The sequence below is a fragment of the Salarias fasciatus genome, chromosome 6 (assembly GCF_902148845.1).
Source record: "Salarias fasciatus chromosome 6, fSalaFa1.1, whole genome shotgun sequence".
Classification (NCBI taxonomy): Eukaryota; Metazoa; Chordata; class Actinopteri; order Blenniiformes; family Blenniidae; genus Salarias; species Salarias fasciatus.
In genome coordinates this window covers 3,623,979-3,642,846 of record NC_043750.1, presented here as the reverse complement: position 1 = coordinate 3,642,846, position 18,868 = coordinate 3,623,979, and the positions used below count along the sequence as shown (strand labels likewise).

The 18,868-nt window shown below is 51.5% G+C and overlaps 1 long non-coding RNA gene and 1 pseudogene across 1 annotated transcript; one reads left to right on the top strand and one right to left on the bottom strand.

Moving 5' to 3' along the window:
* Window positions 1-14,318: 14,318 nt before the first annotated feature.
* Window positions 14,319-15,430, top strand: LOC115391133 (uncharacterized). Its single transcript, XR_003931725.1, has 3 exons — window positions 14,319-14,616; window positions 14,879-15,085; window positions 15,339-15,430. It is a non-coding gene; the product is annotated as an uncharacterized LOC115391133 (long non-coding RNA).
* Window positions 15,431-17,278: 1,848 nt separating this feature from the next.
* LOC115391180 (uncharacterized) lies at window positions 17,279-17,347 on the bottom strand (annotated as a pseudogene).
* Between the last annotated feature and the right edge of the window lie 1,521 nt (window positions 17,348-18,868).

Here is an 18,868-nt window from a genome sequence, read left to right as displayed (position 1 = left end):
CCTGCAAATATTTCAACTGTGTAAATATGTAAATACATCTTTTTCATCTGTTGTAAATACCCTATCTGTGTAACTACTACTTTTGTTTTGGTTTGTTTATATCTTTGTATATCATGTTTATTTGTTTTACATTTCTATATATACTCTTTTATATGTCATTATTGTTAGCTATTTGTTGCTGTTTATTGATGGGAGTGAGTGCGTTGTGTTTTTGTAAATAAATGCTGTTCCCAAACACACTCTACTTCATTGTACTGCTTTTAATTGCCACCAGACTGAAGTCAGCCATGTTTACTCAGCTGAAGACAGGGGGGCTGTAAATCACTCACATCAGCTGGTCTTTGAACTCTGGGCTCCTGGGGGGTCAGAGGGATCTGAGGGAAGGTGCTTGTCTCATGAATACTGTGTGAACCCTTTTATGACCCCTATTTACACCAATTGCTACCAGGTTCCTACTCATGTTCTGACACAAACACACTTACAGTATTGTTATATTAATAACAAATAAAAGCTTCAGTAAGCACGTACTTTGTCTGGACAAATATATATTAATAAACAGTAAAGAAATCTTATTTAAAAATTAGCATTTTATACAGTTTACAGTCGTGCAGTTACAATAGAACTAATACACATTTTAAAGACTAATAATAACTGACAAATAACGAACAAAGTGCATATATTTATTGGCAACTCAATAAAAATGTGGGTACCACATTGTCAAAAAAAATTGTAATAATATTAAACAACACAGGATGCAAATATATTTCACGTAGCTTTAATTTTATAGATGAAGTCATCATTTCTATACGGGACTATTTAATGTCGCGGAAGAATGGAGCGAGCGGCCAGTGGAGCGGAAGATCGCAGGTTCGAGACTACCTCTGATAAACACGATGTTCATAATCCCCGAACCACAACCCGCCAGCACATCGTCCCAGTGTCCTCCGCTCCTCGACCCGCGACAGCTCGCCTCCTCTCACGTCCATTGCGTCACTTTCGCCTGTGTGTGCGTGTGTGTGGTTGGGGGGGGAACTGTCCCTCTGGATTCCCAATCTTTTCTGTTCCAAATGTTCCAATTTCCCCCGGCCCGCCTCTCCCTCCGAATCGGCCAATCACATCGCTCGCTTGTTCCAAATTCTTCTGTCGAGTTTTTGGCAACCAATGGGAGAGCCCCGATTGTTCCAATTAGGTCACGTGACTCGGGATTTGTTCCAATTTCCCCCGGCCCGCCTTTCCCGCCGAATCGGCCAATCACGTCGCTCGCTTGTTCCAAAATCTTCTGTCGAGTTTTTGGCAACCAATGGGAGAGCCGCGATTGTTCCAATAAGGTCACATGACTCGGGATTTCCCGAGCACCATTGCGCCGAATTTGCATGATGCCGAATACCTCGACGCCGCCATTGGTTGTCACGGAGTCTACTGTGAGTACCGCAGCAACTTCTTTCTGTCATTTGAAAGAAATAATTGTGCTAAACTGCTTTAAAAATCAGGAGTTTCATTGTTTTCAATCACACTGAGGTACCGTCTTTTTTTTAACTGGACATCTCGAAATAATTGTGGAAAAGGTGCTGCTTTGTGTCAGACGCTGATGTACAGTTTTCCGCTATGTGTGTTAATCGCTTGGCATCATAGCGTGTTCTCTATGTGGTGTGATAGCAGGCTCACATTCATGCTGGTACGTTAATGCTCGACATTAAACCGCTTTATGGTTCTAATAAATAAGCATGTTTATATGCTTATGATTAGATGTTCACGTACAGGTACAGGTACGTATGTATGCTACATGTATGTGTGTGTGTGTGTATTCATGTGTATAATTTGGGTTTCCATATACATTTGTGTGACAGTGTACACACAGATCTATACACGTGTGTATATATAGAATGAGAGAATGTTGATCTGTAAGGCTGTCACTAATTAAAACAGACGAGTGACAAACAGGTTGAATAGTTTTCTGTTCTTTACAGGAACTGAGATCACAGTATTCTGCCTCTACAGTAAGTTCTCCTCACCGGTGTCCTCCATGGACCTTCTGTTCTCAGTCCTCTTCCAGTGCTGCTGCAGTCCTCTGCTCATTGTCATTTTTTCTGCTCAGATGGAACATCCAACATTTAGGAGGGCCCCTAATGGGACCCTTCTCCTGAAGGCCTCTGCTGAGGCTCTGGGGCCCCAGAAGGCCGCTACAGGGCCAGACCAGCAGAGGAGGTGGAGGAGGCGGCCCGGGCCCACGTCGACGCCGAGGGTGGAGATGTCACCAACGCCACCCCGGTGTTCAGCCGGTGGAGGGTCCAGTTCAGCCGGTACCGGTTGCCAGACCTTCCACTGGCTGCTGGAGAACGACGTGGGCTCCGCAGTGAACCTGGCTTCCTCCCACCAGATGGAGCGACAGAGGACAGGGTCTCAGTCCCCACTGATGGCCAACAAGGTGAATGACTGGACCTGATTGATTCCGACATCCAGTCTGACTGCAGCAGCTCTGACTCTGTTTTGTGGACCTGCAGGACGCCCTCACCCGGTACTCCTCAGCGTACCCGGACTTTGGGGAGGCCGTCAGGTTCCACAAAGCCTTTGAGGAGGCCCGGGTGAAGTCCCTCCAGCCGGGACAGGAGGGACAGGCCCTTGTTGGCTTCGGGGATTTCAAGTTGGAGACCCTGCAGAGCCTGTACGAGTCTGAGGACCCCAAGAAGATCCGGTATGTTTTCACTGTGATACATTTCAAAACACTGACATGATCGAACATCTGCTGGATGATCAGTAAAGATCTCGGTCGCCTGAGGACCTGCATCATCTGCAGATTCGTCAACTACCGGCGACGGAAGGCGCCAGCTCCAGGCACGCAGATGGAGAACGCCGTCCGCTACGTTAGAAGCTGAGACAGGCAGAGGAGGAACCTTGCTGCTGCTGCCAGGACCTCCTCCTCCTCCTCCTCCTCCTCCTCCTCCTCCTCCTCCTCCTCCTCCTCCTCCTCCTCCTCCTCCTCCTCCTCCACTGTGAGCAGCAGCTCTGCTTCTGTCTCGGCTTCAACGCAGGCTCCCAGAGCTGCATCCCAGTATGTGTTTCATTGTGCCGATGTCTGTATATACTTGTTGTTATCACTCTTGACGTCATGTTTCTGTATTTCCATTCCAGCCTCCTGCAGACCAGCTCTTACCTCAGAACAACCCACAGATGAAGAGCTGGTCCAGGCGGTAGTTGACGCAGAAGAGTGCAAGTATTTGTCAAAGACAGACTGACACATGGAACATGTTAACAGAAACCTTGAATACGTGCTGACTTGTCTTTTCCTTCTGCTTTATAAATGTTTCTGAATGACAGCGGATCAGCAGGAGGGAGGTGGCGCTGCATTGCCGTAAGAGGACCCGAGGAGTGGAGGAGACCAGCAGGAGGATTAAGGCGCTCATCGAGGAGATGGACAGAGGGAAGGGGAAGGACACTCTGGGAGTACCGCTGCTGGACCACGAGCGCATCCAACAGGTCTGGATAGACCAGCAGAAGCACACGGCCTGTATTCAGGACCCCGAGGGCTTGCCTCTGTACGTAGAGACGGGTCCACTGAAGAAGGGTGGTGTGGAGCTCTGCTGCTGCCGCTGTGCTCGTGGCTCCACCTCCCTGGAGTCCTTCCACCTCCATTTAAACCGCTTCATCCCAGGTGGGCTATTACTTTTCAGGCAAACTACTGTTTGAATTATTTTTGTTGTTCCAAATACATAGAATTCATATTTTCCTGCCCTCCAGGGACCAGTGCCAGTGATGCACACTTCCAGGCGTATCTCCTGGAAGGCCTGATGCGCTGGAATGAAGACCGGATGGAGGAGGCGGTGAAGGGCAAGTCTGACATGAGGACTTACAGCAGCGCTGAGAGGGAAGCTCTGGACCGCCTCAGCCGCAAAGTCCTCAAGGAGTCCTGGGATGAGCGCTACCGGCCTCCTGGGGCCTACACAGGCGTGGATGATTCTTTATTATCAACTCACATATTTAATTAAATACTTTCAAAGCTTAAAACTTAATACAATGTATGTGTTGTACAGGTTGATCCTGAAAGACATGAATGGGATTCTTATGTCTAGTAACAGTGATTATGCCACTGATGGGAAGTATTGGAGAGTATATTTTAGAAACTTTATTGACTTGACTTTAATAATGTGTGTTGTGCTTTACATGTGTGTTATTTTCCAGGGGAGCTGCTTGGAATGCAGTACCTGTCCTGTACAGTCGGTCTGGTAAATCCCTGACTGTCATGGACAATCCAGAGGAGGATCGGCTGGTGGAACAGATGGATGATGAGGAGGTGCGGGATGAAGGCTTCGTGGAGGAGGAACCGGAGGACCTCACAGGAGGACCTTTCTGACCCCTCCGAGGCCGTCACCCTCTCCTCCTCTGCATCGGGACCGCCCTCTCCACAGCCGTCTGCATCCAGCCAGGGAGCTTCTCCTCAGCAGCGCCCAGCCCAGCCTCCTCTCAGCCTTCTGCCCAGCTGAGTGCAGCCTCTGGTCCTGCAACACCAGCTGGCTGTGTTGTTGCAGACCAGGCTCCTGTAGACTATTCGTGATTAGTTTTTATTTGTTTGTACACTCTGAGATTGAACATGCCGTCTGTTGTATTTTAACACTTCCTTTTGCAGGCTCCAGTTCTTGGGCCTGATCAGGGGTCAGCAACCCCAAGTGTTCAAAGAGTGTTGAAAAAGTCTTGTATAAGCCTTATATGAAGGCAACTCAGGCTCTAAGTGTTTATTAGCCTACTATCAAAATGAGTAAGTTAGCTAAAAATACATAATGAGCATCATGATGAAATGTTGATTTTCCCTGCAGCACATCCTGGAGAGAATGAAACGCCACGTGACTACCCTGCTGTACGATTTTTGGTGCTTTGAGTTTCACTGCCATTACAGTATTAATGTATTGTGTTTTGTCGCATTGATGAAATTATAGAAATACAGTAAAGAAATCGGATTTTTGGTGTCCTTTGTATTTTGAGGATTTGAAAAAACAAAAACAGAATGGAACGCGCATAATCGGCCTCCTGTAGTGTCAGACCTTCCCATGGAAATGAAGTGCGATCCTCTTCAAACTTCAATAATACAATCCTCTTGTCTTTTTCCATGATCTGGGTAACAGTGCAATACAACGCCTGCAGTTAAAACAGCCTGCAACTGTACAAATAGAACAGCAGCCTTTTGAAAAGGTAAATAGGTTATGGAAATAAGCAGTTTAATTTTGATTTCTGTGCATTCTGCAAATGTCAATAGTAGCCTAAGTCAGTGCAAATGAATAAAATGCAAAACAATTCTTTTGTTTTCCCACTTATGGCAGCAACAGACACAAATGAACAGGCCACAATTGCAAACGAGTAATAAAACAGCCTGCGATTAAAAGGCAGTTTGCTTAAAAAAGTAAAACACAGTAGAACAGCTTTTCGAAAATGTAAAGCATAAAATTAAGATAAGGGCTTAATTTAACGACCACAGTGTGGTCGGACTGAGGCTGCAGAGAGCTGGTTTGTGGTCTGTGGAGGTTTTTCCAGGGACCATGCTGGTCTGGGATCAGTGGAGTCACGAGACGAGCACGCTGCACCTGCGTGTCACCTGCAGCTCCGGAGACACGGGACAGAGACCACGTGCATTGTAACGGGATAAAAACGGATTCAGACAATTGAGAGGTATGGCAATTCAACGTTCGATTATGTCGTAGTTTGCTCTGAATGTGTTGGAAAACTTTATTCAGCAAACTTTATGTAAGTATCAGAAGCTAAAAGACGAGAGACTGCACCGAGTTAGCTTGTGTAGCTAGCAGCAGCCCGCAAACCGAGTCGTTATTAACGTCAGCTGGTTTTTTGTGGTTTTTAATCGGATAAATTGAATATGAAACGGTGCTAGACTAAACACCGGGGTTATTTTGCGGATGTGCGTGTTCAATGTCTGGAACATATCTGTTACAAAAGGTAAATGTCTTGCTGTAAGGATTCCAGCACAGTTTGTTATTATGAAGGCCTCAAGTCAAAGAATGTGTCGGTATCCCTTGGTGAATATTTCCGTGTGTAATGTTTTGGGCTCCATGCTCCAGTCTGCGGTGTTGCTTGATCCACTGGCGGCTCCTCCAGCTGCGCCCTGAGAGCGGGCCAGTCAGCCTGCAGTTCCTCTGCTCTCCTGAGGCGGCGGGGGGCGCTGTTTGTACTGAGATCACTGAAATGAATATTTGATGAAAAGTTTTGATATTTATGAAAATGAAAAATGAAAATGAGGAACGCTTCACGAATTTGCGTGTCATCCTTGCGCCCCTAGTGGGCGCATCTTCGGGTCTCACTTCGTCTCACTTAGGTCTCACTTAGTATGTCCCGCCCCCCGGTGCCCCTCGGCCTGAGTGGCCCGTCTCAGATCTAAGTGACAAAGCTTGTACGCTCTGATTGGTTTAAAGTGTCGTCTCAGATGTAAGTGACAAAGCTTGTACGCTCCGATTGGTTTAAAGTCTCACTTAGCTTGTCCGTCAACTAGATGCGCGCTCGTCCCTTCAGTGTCGCCGACCCCGTAGCTGTTAATGCGAGCGAGCGAGTCCCTCAGTGTTGACCCCGTAGCTTTGATGCGAGCGAGTCCCTCAGTGTTTCAGTGTTGCCGATCGTGGAGCTTTTCAGAAAATTCACATTTTTCATCATTTGAAAAGGTAAGCTGTGATATTAGATGGACGTTTTAATGGTTGAACTTTGAGTTCCCGCTTCTTTACCGCTCTGTGATGCTCGTTAGTGGCTGTAAACTGGATTAAACGGGATTATGTTGTCGCCGTTTTATTTATCTGAAGCGCACAAAAGTAAAGTTTGAGCTTTATTTTATTATCTGTGCGGCGTGTCTGCAGTTTGTTAGCCGTGTGTTAAAAGTCTATAATTCTTTAATGCAGTTCGGTGCGTCGCCGTGCTCCGGAGGTTCACGTTAATGTAAACCGAGTGGTTTATTGAATTACTGTAAAAATGAACCGCTGAATTAAATTCTACTTGGCGGAAATGTGAGTAACTTCAATGTTGATGCAACATTCAGCCGGCTGACGGACTGAATTCATGTCTGTATTCACACATAGAAAGTAACAAAGTACATGAATTAACTCAAATACTGTAGTTACTGTACTCCACTTTAAGGTGTGTGTACAGTACTTTCACTGGTATTTCAGAGGGAGGCGTTGTACTCTGCACTGCGTTTGTGTGTCAGCTGCAGTTTGTTTCCAGTAGAGTGGAAATATAACAGCTGATCATAATGAATGAATGAATGAATGGAAACCCAGTGAGTTCCACAGTAAAGACAGGAGTCCAGTAGGCTGAACCTCAGTCACAAACTGTCAAGTCAACAGAGCGTTCTCTTCATATGGATGTTCTTCAAAGAAGAAGTCCAAGGTTTCTTTCTCCAGTTTTTTTTTTATTGTAGACAAATTTTTGGATCCTTAAGTTCCCTTGGGTTCCTTTGATTTTATTTTAGTTTTTCATTTGAAGTTTTAAACCTTAAGCTGCTTTTTAGTTTAAGGCTCCTTATTTGGCTTCTTGAGGTGAAAAACCTCAAGGAAAACAAATTATACCAATTACTCCTGGGAGTAGTATTTAGATTCTTTTACAAAAGTAATGAAGAACTAATAATGAGCTGGCCATAAAGGACCAAGTTATTCTAACAAAGGTAGATTCTGAATATTAAATTTACTTATCAGTTTAAGGTAGCAAATGAATGCAGAAATAAATCAAATGCTTTTCCTCACAACACATTAACTTGAAGTTCCTTTTCAGTGAATTGTAACTTCAACTTTATCACCTTCTAAATTGAATATTAATGAAAAAACATTAAACTTAAAGTTCTCATTCACAACTGGAGAGTCCCAGGCGCTCCTGTGTGCAAACATTTCTCCTTGAAACAGTCACCGTCCTGCAGCTCTTACCGGCTGTCCATCCAGGTTGAAGAGTTGTTTTGCACAAGGTAATCCAGAGAGGAGCGCTTTTCTGCTCCCTGTCTTGCTGTGAGCTGCCTCCTGCTCCATGCAGGAAGGCTGCAAGTCAGGTCTCCTCTGCACCCAGCTGGCCTGGGGCATCAATCAGGTGATTGAATTCACCTGGTCCTTCTCTTTCCCGATGGGGGATGGGAGGCGGAGCCAGCTCGCAGCCAGTTTTGACAGAACACATACAATCAGATTTAAAATGTAATGCATCAGCAACAACCCAATAATAATATAAAGATATCTGAGTGTTTCATATCTTGTCTTTTAGCATGTTTGAACCCAAGTTCACGTTTTTGACTGGGTCCACCACCCAGCTGCAGCTGCAGGCCAGCAGTGAAGCTGTCAGGGTGGCCCAGGAGACCAGGCAGCAGGCCGGAAAGCAGACCTTCACCCTCAAGACAGCAAAGAGGGCAGAAGCCGACGCTCGGGCGCAGGTCAGAGCCCTGGGGGGTGACCTGGCTGACCGGCGGCACATCCTCAGCAGGATGGAGCTGCAGCTGGGTCAGTACCGGGGTCAGACCTTTCAGTGGCTCCTGACCCACGACGTCGGCTACGCTGCGAGTCTGCTGGCCGGTCACGAGGCAGAGCGTGAGCGGGGAGACAGCAGCAGCACCCCCCTCATGGCCAACAAAGATGCCCTCTTGGAGTATGCCCGCCTCTTTCCGGCTATGGTGGCGGCAATAGCAGGAAAGAGGACCAGAGGCATCGACGCTGAAGGTGGTCAGGTGGTGGACTTCGGCGCGTACAGCTTCCTGACCTACAGGGAGCTGTACGAGACTGTGGATGCGGAGATCAGCAGGTAGAGACTCACCTTCTGAGTTTTATCAGCCGTCTCTGTCTGTGTGTCTGTCTGCTTCTCCTCAGATGACTTTTAATTTGAAGAGCTGTTTGAACTTGTTAAAATCTGTCTTCTCATTTGACTGTTTTACTTTTGTTAAACTGCAGCTACAGGAAGTGGATACGGCAGGTGCCTGTGAACAAAGCCAACTCCCGATTTGCTCGGCTGAAGAGGTACATCCTCAGCAGGGACAAGGAGCAGCAGTCGGTCACTGCTGCTTCTCCAGCTGCCGCGTCCGCCTCCGCTGCCTCCGCTGCTTCTCCAGCTGCCGCGTCCGCCTCCGCTGCCTCCGCTGCCTCCGCTGCTTCTCCAGCTGCACCCTCCACTTCAACATCATCTCACCAGCATCCTCGGCCGTCTTCATCCACCCCGAGGAAGAGGAGGTTCAACGTCCTGTCAAGTATGCATCCAGTCAACTTCTTCGCTCATATTCACACTGTGTCATCTGAGGCCTGCTTCAGTTCAGAGGCTTCATCAGCATGAAAGCTGGAACAGACAAGATTCCTGAAGCATCACCGGAGCAAATAAACACCAACATGAACACAAGTCCAGATTAAATCTGTTTGGTGTTGATTGTAACGCAGCCTGTTGTTCTCCACAATGATATATATATTTTTTAATGATGGCTGCAGGTTCCTCTGAGGATGAAGATCAGATGATGTTTGAAGCTGCTGCTGCTGCTGAGCAGATCATCGCTGCATCAGGTGAGTCTGTGTTTCATCCAGATGTGCATCAGGGCAGCAGCATGTGGTCAGTACAGCAGGAGGTGGCCAGTGGTTATTGTAATTAACTGTTTTCTTATAACATACTTGTTATTTGTCCTCAGTATCTGCACCTGTTGAAACAGGAGGAGCTCCAGCCACACCTCCACCTCCACCAGCTGCAGCAGGAGGAGCTCCACCTCCACTGCCTGCGCCGGTCCAACAGCCTCCTCCTCCAGCTCAGGTTGGTGTTGTTCATTTGGTGTCAGGCTGTTTGGAGCAGCAGCTCGCTGACGTGCGTGTTGCTGTGTTCCAGGTCCTCCTGCCCACGGCGTGGAGGAGCAGCCTTCCAGCAGTGCAGCACGAGTGGGTCAGCAAGGCCCTGTTTGTTGAGGACAAGACGGGGAGGGCCGTCCTGTCCCAGGACCTCCAGCTGTGGTACCACCCGCCAGGCCCCCGGTTGGTGTACAGCCAGCGTCCCTCCACCCCTGACGCCTTCTTCCAGCGACCCTTTTTCCTCTGGGCACCGTACCGCATGTGGAAGTACCAGCTGAGATGTCCAGCCTGTGACAAGAGGCTGACGGGCTGCGGTCTTTACAAGACCGTACGCAGAGTGCTGGACGTCGATGGCTGGTACTACATGGGCACAGAGTACCTGGAGTGCAGGTACTGAGGGGTTTTTAAAACAGACTGCTGTGACTGCTACAAGTGTCACAGCTCAGAGGACTGAGTGCAGTGCATTTTCTTTTCTGTCACAGGTTCTGCAGGAAGAAGGTGTCCGCCTGGTCGGGATGCGTCAGGAAGCAGCTGAAGTCGCACCACCAGCAGCTGTTTCCCGCTGTGCTGACGTACAGGTACGCATGAAGAACACGGGCCTCCGTACGGCCCGCTGTCACAGCGATGTCCACAGGAAGTGTGTCAGCTGTCAGATCGCATGACACACGTGTTGAAGTGAGGAACTGTTCCCGCTGCAGGCTCTCGTGCGACTTGAAGGTGCTGGCCCAGTTGAAGGGACGCACGCTGGGCAACAGCGCCAGCCGCCTTCGGTCCTTCCTGTTGGAGCAGCACACAGCCGAGTGGATCAGGAGGAGCACTCTGTTCCTCCACACCTGCTGGGACTTTGAGGGTCGTGGACTGCGGATGCCCCCTCCTCCCCCTCTGCCCACCATGGAGCCTGTACCCAGCAGCCGCTGGCTGCTGTCCACCTACGCCAGGGAGTCCTTCACCAGGATGGAGGAGCTGCAGGCGAAGGTGACCTCCACCTTCGGCTCCATCCTGAAGATGGACTCCACAAAGAAGGTGAGAGGATCCGAGTCTCGTGACTGTTTGGTGTTCTCTGACTGCAGACTGCATCTCACACGAACAGCCGCATCTTCACTGAGGGATCGATCAAACAGCTGTCTGTCCTCTGCAGGTGACCAGGAAGCTGGCCGGGGCAGACGCTGGTACCGCTCAGTGGATGAGCAGCGTGGGCAACGAGCTGGGGCAGGTCCTCATTTCTGTCCTGACGGCGGCGGAGGGCTACGGACTAAAGGACATGGCGAGCGGCCTGCAGGAGCGCTACCGGCGAGCGGGACGCGATCCTCCGCTCGTCCTTTATGTGGACAGGGACTGCTGCAGGAGGGACGGAGGAACCTGTGCGGCCGGCGCTCTGTTCCCCGAGTGGCCGCAGCTGTGCGTACGCCTGGACATTTGGCACTTCATGCGCCGGCTGGCAGCAGGCGTGACCTCGGAGAGCCACATTCTCTACCCAGACTTCATGCGGCGTCTCTCTGCCAGCATCTTCGAGTGGGACCCGGAGGACCTGTCCCGCTTGAAGACAGCCAAGCTGTCAGACCGGTCCAGGAGGGCGAACGTGCTGTCCATCAAGGAGATGGCTCAGCACTGTCGCCGTCGCACTCGCGGGGCGGAGATGACCGAGCGTCTCCTTGACGACACCATCCAGGTGTTCATGGCAGCCACCGACACCATGGCTGTCCCCCTGCTGGACCGGGACCGCATGGAGGGGATCTGGAGGACTCAGAGGAAGCACGTCGCCTGCATCCAGGTACGGCTGAAGCACAAAATAGCTTTGACATTCACAGACCACATGTTAAACTTCCTGACCAACGTGTTTGATACGTACAAGTTACACAGCTGCCTGTCATCAGTGAGTCACTGCAGACATGGTGACACAGGTGCTTCACCTCATCCGGAACCTCAAGAGACCTGCCGCATGAATTTAACAGTTGAGTTGTTTCAGAATAAAGTGGGCGTGGTTTCTGTCTCCTCTTCTCCACATCAGGATCCTGCCGGCGTCCGGTTGTACAAACGCACTGGACAGCTGACGTGCAACCAGGTCGTTCTGCCGGTGTATCGCTGTGCCCGCGGGTCCACATCGCTGGAGTCGTTCCACCTGCACCTGAACAGGTTCATCCCAGGTGAGTCACCACGCACGCACGCACGCACGCACGCACGCACGCACGCACGCACGCACGCTCTCTCTTTCTTCCTGTCTACAACATCCTGACATTACTTTCTCATTGTATGTTGTACTGTTCATTGTATAATCATTTAAGAGTGTTTGTGTTTGAAAAAATTCTAGCTAAGAATCCCGATGTATTCTGGTTGGCTGAGGGTGATATGTTGGCCTGCTTATTCAAAAGTGACATTTTGGCTGTGGCTAAATATGTAGAAAAGCCATGGGCAATGAGACTGTAAATTTTGGATCAGAATTTTTATATATGAGTCCATCTTCCTTCTTGATGTGTATACTGTATATAGTGTCACATAAGCCCATACGGGCTGGGCAAACGTGTGCATGACACTTAAATAAATATTCATTCATTCTCCTGTTGCAGGAACTTCAGCCAGAGGCTGTTTCTTCCAGATGTTCCTGTTGGAGGGGCTGACGAGGTGGAACACGGACCGGGCGCAGGCGGCAGCCGGCTTGAAGAACAGCGGCAGCAAGTGCTACTCGGGTCAGGATGCCAGCACGCTCAACCAGCTGAGTCAGCACTTCTACGGGCGGAAGCTGGTTGAGACCTACACCGATCCGCTGCCGTACACAGGTAATAGAAAGCACAAGGAAGGAGAAACACAGAGCAGCTACAGGCGTGGTGAAGGAAGGTTCCAGTTCTCTGTTGGACACAAAGACGGAAGGCTTCCCAACGTTAACTCACAACAAGAAAGAAAACTGATCAGCAGATAAATTAATATCATGATTCACATTGTTCTCTTTCAGGGGAGCTCATTGGGATCAGCTACCTCTACAACCAGACCGGGAGGACGCTGCAGGAGTTCCCTGATGACCCAGACGAGGACGACGACTGTGAGGAGGTTGAGGTGGAGGCGGAGGAGGAGGAAGAACAGCTGCCGGACATCGTGGAGGATGTTGTGGATGAGGGCTTTGATGAGTTCAGCCTAGAGCAATTGGACTCATTTCTGCAAGCTCCTGGTCCTCTGCAGCCTCCTCCCCTGCAGCCTCCTCCCCTGCAGCCTCCTCCCCTGCAGCCTCCTCCCCTGCAGCCTCCTCCCCTGCAGCCTCCTCCCCTGCAGCCTCCTCCCCTGCAGCCTCCTCCTCTGCAGCCTCCTCCTCTGCAGCCTCCTCCTCTGCAGCCTCCTCCTCTGCAGCCTCCTCCTCTGCAGCCTCCTCCCCTGCAGCCTCCTCCCCTGCAGCCTCCATCCTCCTCCCAGTCCACCCCTGGTGATCAGGAAGCTGCTGCCAGCAGCTCTACGGTTTGTACTCTTCTTCATGTGATCTGATTGACGCTGCGTTCTCTGATGAGGCTGTTTGATCCTGAGCTCCGGAGCTCTTCTCCGCTTGTGTTTCAGGTCAGTGTCGGAGCTGACGGAGCTCCTGGCTACCAGCCGGTGGTGTTGCTGGCTCGGTGTCTGGTGGAGCGCTGCAGGAAGGGCTACGTCACCCAGGCTGAGGTGGAGGAGATTGTGGGTCTGTGGCAGAACCTCCCCGATGGAGACAAGGGTCCTGTAGTTTATCCACCTCGCTGCAGGAGCCAGTTGACAACAGGGAGGTTCAAGAAGGCCAAGACCTACGCTCCCAGTGCTGCACCCGTGTCGGGGGTGGAGAGCATGAAACGGTGCGTGTCTGCAGAGACCTGCTGCGTCCTGTCCTGCTGTCTCAGAGCGTTTTCACACCACTCCTGTCTCTCCTTTGTCTTCTAACAGCTGCATGGTGGGAACCGGCAGCGGGCCGGCCACGTGGCCCGACGCCAGCCGGCTGGTGGAGGCCGTCTTCATCCAGCTGTGCGTCCTCCACCCCGGCAGCAAGAGGACGATGGGCTGCCTGCAGAGCCGCTGGACCCTGGTTTTGAGGGACTACAACTTCATCAGGACTGTGGTCTGCACCCACCCGGCTCTCAAAACCAGGACCACCCTGCAGCTGTTTCAGGTCAATCAGCGGACCCTCTCTCAGTGGTAAGACTGTGTTCTTATGTACACATCACAGGTGATCATGTGACTGCAGAAGCTGCTCCTGACGCTCCGGCAGCTCACCGCTCAGCGCTGACGGCTCTGTTCACTCTGCAGGCACAGAAGGTGGACGGCCTTGCAGGAAAGAACCGTCCTCACCGCTGCCACCCCCCTGACGGTGGCCCCTCCACAGGCGGAGGAGACTCTCCTGCCAGCAAGGACGGAGGAGGAGACCCCACCTGCTCCAGCTGCCTCCATCTATACGCTGGTGCCATCCCTGACTGAAGAGGAGGAGCCCACTGCTGGACCATCCTGGGCTTTCCCTGCCACCGCCTCCACCCCACCTGCTCCTTCCACCACCCCTGCCCCACCTGCTCCTTCCACCTCTGCTCCCTGCACCTCAGCAGCCTCCGTGACCCCAAAGTCCACCGCCTGGCATCGCCGGAGGCTGCAGGAGATGCAGGCAGAAGCTGCTCAGAGGGGAGAGTCTCTCAAAGTGAGGAGGCCCTCAATCATCCGCTGCAGTCAGTGTGGGCAGAGGAAGATAAAAGAAACTGGACACAAGGTGCTGAGGAAGGAGAGCGGGGAGAGGGTGACCTTTTGTCCTGTGGCAGCCAAAGGACAGAGTCCTGAGGAGTGGCTGTCCTCCCTGAAATAAGTCCAGCATGTCTCAGACTTCAGGCTGCAGCTTCTAATCTCATCAGAACAGGTCAGCAGGACATTCAGAACACTTGTTCAATTCATAAAGTAAAGTTAAACCTTCATTATCAAAATGGGAAATAGTATTGATTAACAGACCAAAATGAAACATATGCTAACAGCATTTACTGAAAAACTTTGTTCTTTCATCTTTGTAAACATGCCCTTCAAACTGCTGGGGGGTGGGGGGGGGTTGGCTTTGTTACTCTGAAGGCAGCTGGAGTAGTTCACACAGAGGTGTGAAGATGACTGTCTCCGTCACTCTGCCACAGCTCCATTGTCTTCACGGCAGGAGCCGATGGCCCTGCAGGGAGCGGGCCTCCCTCTCAGGGACATCAAAGGAGCTGACACCTGATTGGATGAGACAAAAACAGGAGAAGACGTGGAGGTGAGCTGCAGAGTTCCTTCAGTTGTGATCAGACTGCTTCTGAGGGAGAGAGAGAGGCTGCATCACATCTTGGTATTTGGCTCCATGTCTGGTGAGTTTTCTCATGGAACTCAGTCATGTGTCAGTGTGTGTGCTTGTGTGTGTGTGTGAGAATGCCTTTGTGTTACTTAAGCATTGCACATTTCAATTTTATTTTTCTTATATTTTGTCTCTCTAACCGTAGCCCTGATTTAATGAGTTTGTATGATCTGTGTGGTTACCTTGTGAAGCCCTGAAGAAGCCACTCAGTGCTGAAGTGCAGCTCCATTACATTCACACCTTGTGTCTGTCGCGTGCTCATGCAGAGATGGAAGACCCGGTGAAGAGGAATAGGACTCTGCGGGCCTGGAGAAGGGAGGAGGTCCATAAATGGAGGGCTGACAGGAAGTCCTACATCCCTCCACCTGCACTGAGGTTCCAAAAACCCTTTGGCCTCCTGTGCTTAAGAGGACAAGGAAGGAAGGAAAGAAACAAGGGAAGAGGAGAAGGAAAGGTGATGTACATGATGTCACTTTATTCATCTGCAAAACCAAGCAACATGAAAATCACACCCTGAGTGTTCAGTTGGTCTGTTGACTAACAAACTCGTTTTTGTCTGACTAGCTTCATCCAGGCCGTCTGCCCCGGTCGACCCGACTCCGACTCCGACTCCTCCCGTGTCTCAGGACCCGCAGCCGGGGACCTCCAGAGGCAACACTGCTGCCTCCCTGTGCACGGCCTGCGGACAGCCCACCTCTGTCCCCGGACACTTTGTCCACAGGGACAAGACTTATTGCAGATCCACCTCTGGCGGGCTCAGCCTGGAGGAGTGGATCAGAAGAAATGTGTCCAGGGCCACTCAGTGGAGGTGGAAGGCACATGCGAAGGAGGCTGGCAAACCAAAGGTGAAGCAGCCTCGCAAACTTAAGACTTGCAGCCGCTGTCAGCAGAGGATGCTGCGGGAGACGGGGCACAGCAGCCACAGTGACTCCAAGCAGACTTTTTGTCAAAGCACTGACCCGCTTGGGAGGACAGTGGAGCAGTGGCTGACGGAGATGAGGGGTGGGGAAACAAAGGAGGACCTCTACCACAGGAACTTAGAAGCGTGGGCTCGCAAAAGGAGGGACAAGAGGGCAGAAAAAAGGGGGGACTCTGCCACCGAGACCCACCATACCCCTCCTGCTCCTGCTCCCGCTCCTCCTCCTCCTCCTGCTCCTCCCGCTCCCGCCCCTCCTGCTCCTGCTCCCGCTCCTCCTCCTGCTCCTCCCGCTCCTGCCCCTCCTGCTCCTGCCCCTCCTGCTCCTGCTCCTCCCGCTCCTCCTGCTCCTGCCGCTCCTGCTCCTGCCGCTCCTGCTCGTTCTCCACAGCCAGGGACCTCCAGGGAAAAAACTGCAGCCTCAGTGTGCACTGCCTGCGGACAGGCCACCTCTGTCTCTGGGCACTTTGTCTACAAGGACAAAACATACTGTCAGTACACATCTGGTGGGCTCACCCTGGAGGACTGGATGAAGAACAATGTGCCAAAAACCACCAGGTGGCGGTGGAAAGTTCGTCAGGAGGCCAGCCACCTCCAGGTCCCAACGCCTCGAAAGCAGAGGACCTGCAGCCGCTGCAACCAGCGGATGCTGAGGGCGACGGGCCACAGCATCCACAGACAAACCAAAAAGACTTTTTGTCAGGCGACCGACCCCATGGGGAGGACAGTGGAGCAGTGGCTCACCGAGGTCCGTGGGGAGGTCGCAACCGAGGACAGTTGAAAAGGTAGGCCAGTGCAAAGTGGTGGGAGAAGGGAGAAGAAGAGGGAAGCTAATTATTGTTTGCTTTTTGTTTGTTTGTTTGCTTATTTGAGTGGACTTATTTTCATTTCCTTGTGTGTGTGTGTGTGTGTTTTTGTTTGGTTGCGATTGTTGTTTGCGGTGATTCCTAATTGTTTCATCATACAGTCCTTTTAAAAAAAACTGTAAATAAAAGTGACTGTTCAAACAACAATTGTGATGTATGCCTGCTTGCAGGGGGGGGGGGGGGGGGGGGGACTGTGGCCCTTGGCCCACCAGGGATGCATTCAGGCAGGCAGGGGCATGGATCTAGGGGCCCTCCCCATGTTGGCCATGGGGCCCCAGTAGCCCCATTTTGGCCACTAGGGGGCCCCAGACTAGGGGGCCCAGAATATCGGAACGCTTCACAAATTTGCACATCATCTTTGTTCGCTTCACGATTTTGCATGTCATCAGGGGCCTTGGGGGCCTAGAATATTGGCCCCGCCCTTTTGCGCAGGGGCCATGCTAATCTTCTCTGTATCGTTCCAATTTTAGTATATGCACGACCGAAGTCGCACGACTGCACCCAACGCCAGAGTGGCTTTTATGAATGAGAGATGTGACGCCCCTCAGACTGACGGTGGGATCAGAGCGGAAACGGGACCAGACCAGGACGTTTACTTCACGGGACCTTGTCACACAAAGTTGTGGGAGGGGACCGGGTAGGTCTGAGGGGGTCTGTAGGACCCTGGTTCAGTTCTAGTCCGTCTGGTCCGGATTCTTTCTGACTTTTTCTGGTGCATGATGGGAAATATGCCGTGACGTCATAGGAAGCTGGTTGGAAGGTTTGCAGGAAGAACTGAGTTTCGGCTCGCTTGAAAGGGAGTTGGACCATGGACCTGATCCCGCAGTGTCTCTACAGCCCCACACTCCACCCCCTGTTGATAAAAAAAATTAAATTGGAAGTGGGGAGCATTCTTGTCGTTCTTGTCTTTGATCTGCATGCAGTGAGCAGGGAGCGTCTCAGGGCCATGGAGGTCGGTGCACGGGGCAGCAGCACCATCTACTGGCAGTCTGACGCACTGCACCAGGGCTGAGCGCTTCATTCGTCCAAGGGGGCCTTTGAAAAAGCAGAACCATAAATCCTCTTTATTTTTTGTGTGTGTCAATCAGAGATGATACAATAGACATGTAAATGTTAACGATGAGGGCTTTGATGAGTTCGGCTTAGAGCAAGTGGACTCATTAGTGCAGCCTCCCCCTCCTCCCAGTCCACCCCTGGTGATCAGGAAGCTGCTGCCAGCAGCTCTGCGGTTTGTACTCTTCTTCATGTGATCTGATTGACGCTGCGTTCTCTGATCAGGCTGTTTGATCCTGAGCTCAGGAGCTCTTCTCTCCGTGTGTTTCAGGTCGGTGTCGGAGCTGACGGAGCTCCTGGCTACCAGCCGGTGGTGTTGCTGGCTCGGTGTCTGGTGGAGCGCTGCAGGAAGGGCTACGTCACCCAGGCTGAGGTGGAGGAGATTGTGGGTCTGTGGCAGAACCTCCCCGATGGAGACAAGGCTCCTGTAGTTTATCCACCTCGCTGCAGGAGCCAGTTGACAAAAGGGAGGTTCAACAAGGCCAAGACCGACGCTCCCGGCGCTGCACCCGTGTTGGGGGTGGAGAGCGTGAAACGGTGCGTGTCTGCAGAGACCTGCTCCTGTCCTCCTGTCCTGCTGTCTCAGAGCATTTTCACACCACTCCTGTCTCTCCTTTGTCTTCTAACAGCCGCATGGTGGGAACCGGCAGCGGGCCGGCCACGTGGCCCGACGCCAGCCGGCTGGTGGAGACCGTCTTCATCCAGCTGTGCCTCCTCCACCCCGGCAGCAGGAGGACGATGGGGCACCTCCAGAGCCGCTGGACCCTGGTTTTGAGGGACTACAACACCATCAGGACTGTGGTCTGCACCCACCCGGCCCTCAAAACCAGGACCACCCTGCAGCTGTTTCAGGTCAATCAGCGGACCCTCTCTCAGTGGTAAGACTGTGTTCTTATGTACACATCACAGGTGATCATGTGACTGCAGAAGCTGCTCCTGACGCTCCGGCAGCTCACCGCTC